Source organism: Durio zibethinus, chromosome 14 (genome assembly GCF_047325235.1).
Source record: "Durio zibethinus cultivar Kanyao isolate XHJ-2024 chromosome 14, ASM4732523v1, whole genome shotgun sequence".
Taxonomy (NCBI): domain Eukaryota; kingdom Viridiplantae; phylum Streptophyta; class Magnoliopsida; order Malvales; family Malvaceae; genus Durio; species Durio zibethinus.
The window spans coordinates 8,960,914-8,967,471 of record NC_143175.1 but is presented as its reverse complement, the minus strand read 5'-3'; the positions used below and the strand labels follow the sequence as shown (position 1 = coordinate 8,967,471).

Below are 6,558 nucleotides of genomic sequence, written 5' to 3'. Positions count from 1 at the left end.
ACTCGTAGTTTATACTTAAAATAACCTTAAAAGGAATAGATTTATATAGATAATCAATCACACTTAATTAAAAAAGATTGATGTCGATTCTATGATTTTTGTGCCTAATGAGTAGAATTTTCAACTTAGACATTATGACATTGTTAATGAATTAAATAATATTATCTGATTGACAACTTATATAATCTATTTTTTTAAGTCAATCAAGATTTTATTAGAAAAACTCCAAGTACACGTTGTCTGTCTATAGAACTTTCGCAATTACAAAATATAAGCACCTTTAGTCAACCTCGACGCCATAAACATCTCACATCGATAGGGATGGCATCAGGGTGGGGCGGGTCAATTTTTTGCTTTCCCCGCCTTCAACCCGATGCTATAATGCTTTTATCAGATACCCGATCCGCCCCCACTCGGAGGTTTTAGTTGAAAAACCCGACCCCAACCCACTAGAAGACTATTTACTTGAATTTAACCCAACCCGACCCGAATTCAATCTACTACATATTTAAATTTACTGAAAATGTAACAAATCATAGTCTAAATATATTACAAGCATTAATAAATTTAACATAATCACTAATAAATTCAAACTTAGTACATACAACTTTTTTTATCTAGTAAAAATCTCATAAATTCTTACCATAAATAATAGAATTATAAAATAGATAAAACATAGTAAATTAAAACTCATAAATTCTCACGAAATTATGAAATATATAAAACTTAGTAAACTAAAATTCATATATCAAACAAGCATAAGTTAATAGCTAAATTTTAAATATAGTACATAATATAAGATATACATCAAAAGCTTCAACTACCACAATAAAAAGTTAAATTGTTTGAACATCCTTTCATCCAATATGGTAAAAATCTTCCAAGACCACAACAAATCATTTCATCATCAGTAAGCTCCATATCATCATTCTCCTCTAACCACACTAGTCTTATAAAATAAAACAATAAGATGAATAAATAAATATCATAAAATAATATATTTAAAAATAATAATATAAAAAATAAATTAGTTAAAAAAGATAATATTATTTACCAAACTAGTTATCTTTTCCTCAATCTCACTTTCATCAACATTTTCGTAAAAAGAATTTTCTTCTAATGAAATTGACCCTACAAATGAAATAATAAAATATTAACAAATAATATATAACAACAAAATATAATAACTAACAATATGCTAAAATAAAAAATAAAATTGCATAATATGCATTATTGTACCTTCTTCTTCAGCCCATAACCAATTTTGACAACATGTTAAAGCTTTTATAGTTGATGGATGAAGTTTATTATGTTGCGAGCTCACTAACCTCCCTCTAATACTAAAAGTAGACTCTAAAGCAACGGTAGAAACTGGTATGGCATAAATATCTCTAACAATAAGCTGTAAGGTTGAAAATTGAGGTCCAGTTAGTTTCGACTAATTCAATATATCAAAATCTCCTTTTCTTGGTATGACTTCTTCATCCAAGTAACGATCTAACTCTGATTTTACTTTTGATTTTTTCTTTTTTTTCCTTGAAACAAAATCATCATAATCTCTCAAATTTCTCAATTCAATAACACCAACACTATCTAAGGATGAAAGCTTGAACTAGAAGGTCCTTCTTCCTTTTTCAAAGCCAATTTCTCTTCATACTCCTTAAGCAAATCCCAACATATTTGCACAATCCTTTCAATTTCAAATTCAATATTTTCTCCATAAATCTTTTTAAAGTAATACTCCAACAACTCTATTTTGTACCTTGGATCTAAAATTGTAGCAACACCCATTATACCATACATATCATACATGAAATAATTCTATTGGTGTGCATAATCCATTCATTCAATGCCAATCTAATTTTGCAAATATTAGAAAAATAAAGATTTGTAGTAGCATATTTTGTGCCAGAAAATCCTTTAGTGATATCATAAAACAATTTCAACTTCTCACAAATCTCGGTTGCAATGATCTAATCATTTTAGTTGGTAAATATTTATACAAAGGATCACCATATAATTACACACAACGAGAAAAAACATCTTTATAAAACAAAGCTGTTCGAAGCATCAAATAAGTAAAGTTCCATCGTGTTTTGACATCAACACATAACTTTTTTAAAGTTGGAATGCGCAATTGACGTGCTGTCTCTTCAAAATTTTCTCACCTTTTTGGTATAACATCCCAAAAAAAGACACTATCATGAATTCTTTCAATTCCATCTCCAATCGCACTGAATCCATCTTTCACAATCAAATGCAAGATGTGTGCACAACAACGCATATGAAAAAAAGCCTCATTAAGCAAAAGTGCATCACAACCAATTCTATCAATTAACAACTCAATAACACCATCATTCACACTACAATTATCCACTGTAATAGATGAAAGTTTTTTTATCAATATTTCAATCTAGGAAACATTTCATTAAACTTGAAGCAATGACCTCTTTCATATGTAGAGTTGGCACATATTCAAACCTAATTAAACAATCAATTATTTACACTAATTTAATAATTAATTCAATAATAATGATTACTTAATAAAAAATGAACATTATCAAAATAAGATAATTTAATAAAATATACCTGATGATGCGTTTTTGTAAGTTTCATTGATTATCGATGTAATGAGCAGTGACAGCCATGTATCCTTTTTTTTAGTGATCAGCAGTCCACATATCAGTTGTGATAGCAATTCTCTCTTCATTAGCTTTCAACTTGGGGATCATTTTTGCCTTTTTCTCTTTGAAAATCTTTAAAATATCACTCTTTATACTATTTCGAGAAGGCATAGCAAACAAAAGGTTGGAGATTATAAGAATACTTTTTGAATTGTGCATGATCAACCATTGATAAGGGATATTCATGCATGATTATCATGTTGGCAAGCTCCCTCTTTGTGACATTTTGATCAAAGGAAAAGTTTTTTAGTGTTACTTTTCCATCTACCTTTCTTTGATTTGCTAGCAGCACTTGTTGACAAATATCCATTTGAAATCGCTTACTGCATCTTTTTGAATGCTCACATAAATGACTTGTCCCATTCTTAGAAGTGCCACCAAGTTTTTTCTTACAATAATTGCATATTGCCTTCCATTCATTATTGATCTTCTCTTTTTTAAAATGTTTCCATACTTCTTATTTTAGCTTACTTGAGTTATTATACCCACTGTCATCAACTTCAGCACCCTTGTTAGTCACACTTAATGATAGAGTTGTATTTTCATCAGATGTTGGAATTGGAGTTTGTTGAATTAGTGATTGATGTGAGGTAAAACTAAGAGGTGTTGGAGAACATGAATTATCTCCCAAATTAGCCATTTTACCTTCATTCATAAAAAAAATTAGAGTTATTATTTTTTATATTAACAAATAAAGCAACTGAATAAATTAACTATATAAAACCAAAATATAAAGGTTTGTTAACAAATAATTCTACTGAAACAATTGAAAAACAAACTTAGAATCTAAGTATAAAAAAAATTAGAAAAGTTCATTCCATAAAAAAAAAAAGTAGGAGATTATCCTACCATGTACAACTTAGTATGCACTTTTAGCCAAATAATGAGGTTAATTAACATATAAAACAAGTTAAAATGTCTTCATTTGTCTTATCAAACTTAAAAAGCCAAGAAACTATGTAAAGCAATAATAATAATAATAATAATAATAATAATAACAACTAGCTAGTTCATCGACTTCCTAGATTATGAATAATTCCTTACATTAATTGTAACAATTCTCATGTGTGAGTTGATTAACTCTATAAATATTCCAAGCTAGAAGAAATTGAGACTAATTTTAATTGTAAATATAGGTTTTTTATTTGCACAATTGCAAAAGCTTTTTTTTATAGAGAAATTTTGCTCACAGCATTAGAGTATGGAAGCTAACATCTATATCCTTGGAAAAGATTAATTCTATTTAAATCTCTTAGAGAGAGAGTTATAAATTTGACAACCACCTAAGTCATGTTATATGGTAAAACCCATTTCATCAACAGCCACATGTTAAGGCAGCATGAAACTATAATTTGTAATTGGATAATTTGTTTGACAAGTAAAAGATGGTGAGTAAGCTAGGTGTACTGATAGGAATACAGAATACATTGATCGTTAGCCTAGCCCTTTCAATCAAAACACTGTAGACTGCACTATAAAAGCCTAGCCCCTCCAGAAAAAAAATATAGCCCTAGCATGCTTATACTACTTGAATGCTAGCTTGAAAAAGAAATTATTTAGATATTAAAAATAACTTGAGAAAAGCAATAGGAGAGCGAACTTGCTAGCTTGCCTAAGCACTTACTAGATTGCCCTTGCTATAGTCTCTTTTCCTCTAATGAGAATTTTCCACTACTTTTTTTTATAATGAAGGGGATTCATTCAACTGCAATGATGGTAGATTGGATCTTTCTTCCTCGGTAAACTTATCTGAAGGACATTAGCGCATTGCCTCATAGTTTCTTTTCAATCACTTTTTATTATATCTTAGAGAGTGAAGTGATGGGCTATCTCGAGTCGAGTGAGGTAAACTCCAAGAATAATAAGATAAGAATAAAGAAAGGCGTGTGTTTTCAAGTGAAAAATAAGGGGTTCAAATGCTATCTCCAAGTGAGGAAGTAAATTAGAAAGCAGCACAGAATAGGCATAGGCAACGTGACAGAGAAACAAGTTATTATTAGATTTCACTATAATTGAAAACTTCAATTAGACAAAATTTGATTTCACTTTGTTTTTCTATGCCTGTTTTCAAGTTAATTAGGCTTGATTATTTAGCCCCAAATGAAGGCTCACCCAAGACTAACAGTTAGGGTTTTGCAAGGCAAGAAGCCACTTGTCCGTTTTGAGTTTACATTCATTCTTTTCCTACCTTATTCACAACAAGCTACCTAACCCAAGTGCTATGCAATCTTTTTTTTTTAGAGCATAAATATTTTGTTAGCCAATCAAATCAAATTAATAAATAGTAAGTATACATATTTTATTAGCATTTTCTATTAACAAGAATTTAATTTTTTTGTATTATTAGCAGAGTATAACCTAGTGAATTGAACATGTGCAGTTGAGATCAAACACCTTTATCGACTCAAACAATATTGTATCTGACTTGACCCTCAACTACTCTACAAAACTACCAGTCTTTCTAAATTGGTAACTGGTTGACTTGTCATATAAACTTTACCTGCTCCTGGACTTTCTAGGTATGTACTAGTCTTTTCTTTTAGATAACTCAATTGAATTGCCTGAGCAATAGTGGTACCTAAATTTTTCTATCTATACATTCTTCCACTCAAAATAGAAATACTTTTGAGTATTCAATTTAAGAACCAAGCCATTAAAGCTTCAGTACGTTCAACCCTTGTTGTCTTGTCTCTAAGCTATTAGCAAGCATTTAAGAAAAATACATAATAAAAAAGATTGATACTTGTAAATGAGATATGTAAAAGAGATGGCTTTGGCATACCTCAGATCTACTGGTACTAATGGAGATTACTCAAAGGAAGGTTTGGCTGTTGCAGTTTTTTTTCTTAGAAGGAGAAACGACAGCTCTCGGGGACTTATAGTTAGCTCATCTTCCTTGTCTTTCCTATCTTGTTGACTTTCTTCTTTCTGGCTTCAAGGCTTTCTTTGCTGAAATAGAGGAAAGAATATGGAAACGGATGAAAGTTAAATGGAAGAAGAAATGTGGGATGGCTGAATAGGTGAATGAGAAAGTGGGATGGTCGGATGGGTGGATGAGAAATTTTGAATAGATCGGGAGACTTAGACAAAGAGGCCAAAAGAAATCAGAATTCAAAAACCCTAAAAAAAAATTACATATATATATTAAGGGTATTTTGGTAAATATTTTAGGTTGGATCGGGTCGAGTTTCATGCAAACCCGATCCAACCCGAATCCGACGTTCCAAAAAATAAAACCGACCTAACCTGACCCGAAATCCATTTTTTCAAAAAAAAAATTACAACCTTAAATGATCGGATCGAGTCGAAATTCGATGGTTTCAAGTTGATTTGTCGACTCTACACATCAAGTAATCCCTTCCTTGACTAGAGGCATCCGTCATAACATTAGCTTCACGCAATACATTGATCATCCTAACATCACCCAACTCATCAATCGCAAGTCAATTGCTAGAAAGCTGTACCACAACTTTCAGTCTTAGTTCCTTCTCTTGGGCACCACACGACTACCTTTGAATTAATTTTTATTGGGAATGATGAAAAAAATAAAAAAAATAAAAACTTAGTTTAAAATTGTAATATTTAATTCGGTATTTGAATTGATTTTTTTAATTTGATTCAGATTAAATTTAAATATAAAAATTATATATTAATTTTAGATTGAATTTCAAATCAAGAAATGAAAATCGAAAAAAAAATCGAATTAAATTATATATTTTTATTAATTTTTATATATTTTAAATTTTGATAAAATAAAAATAATTATTTTATATCTAAAATTATTTGAATATATTAAAATTTTATATTAAAATAAAATATAAATTATAAAATATAAAAATTGATAAACTGAATCAAATGAAACCGATAAAATTCA

At 29.7% G+C, this 6,558-nt stretch overlaps 1 long non-coding RNA gene across 1 annotated transcript; it reads right to left on the bottom strand.

Annotated features, from left to right (window-relative positions):
- Positions 1 to 829: 829 nt before the first annotated feature.
- On the bottom strand, positions 830 to 5,805 carry LOC149515017 (uncharacterized). Its single transcript, XR_016327234.1, has 3 exons — positions 5,467 to 5,805; positions 1,055 to 1,131; positions 830 to 949 (listed from the first exon to the last, which is right to left on the bottom strand). It is a non-coding gene; the product is annotated as an uncharacterized LOC149515017 (long non-coding RNA).
- Between the last annotated feature and the right edge of the window lie 753 nt (positions 5,806 to 6,558).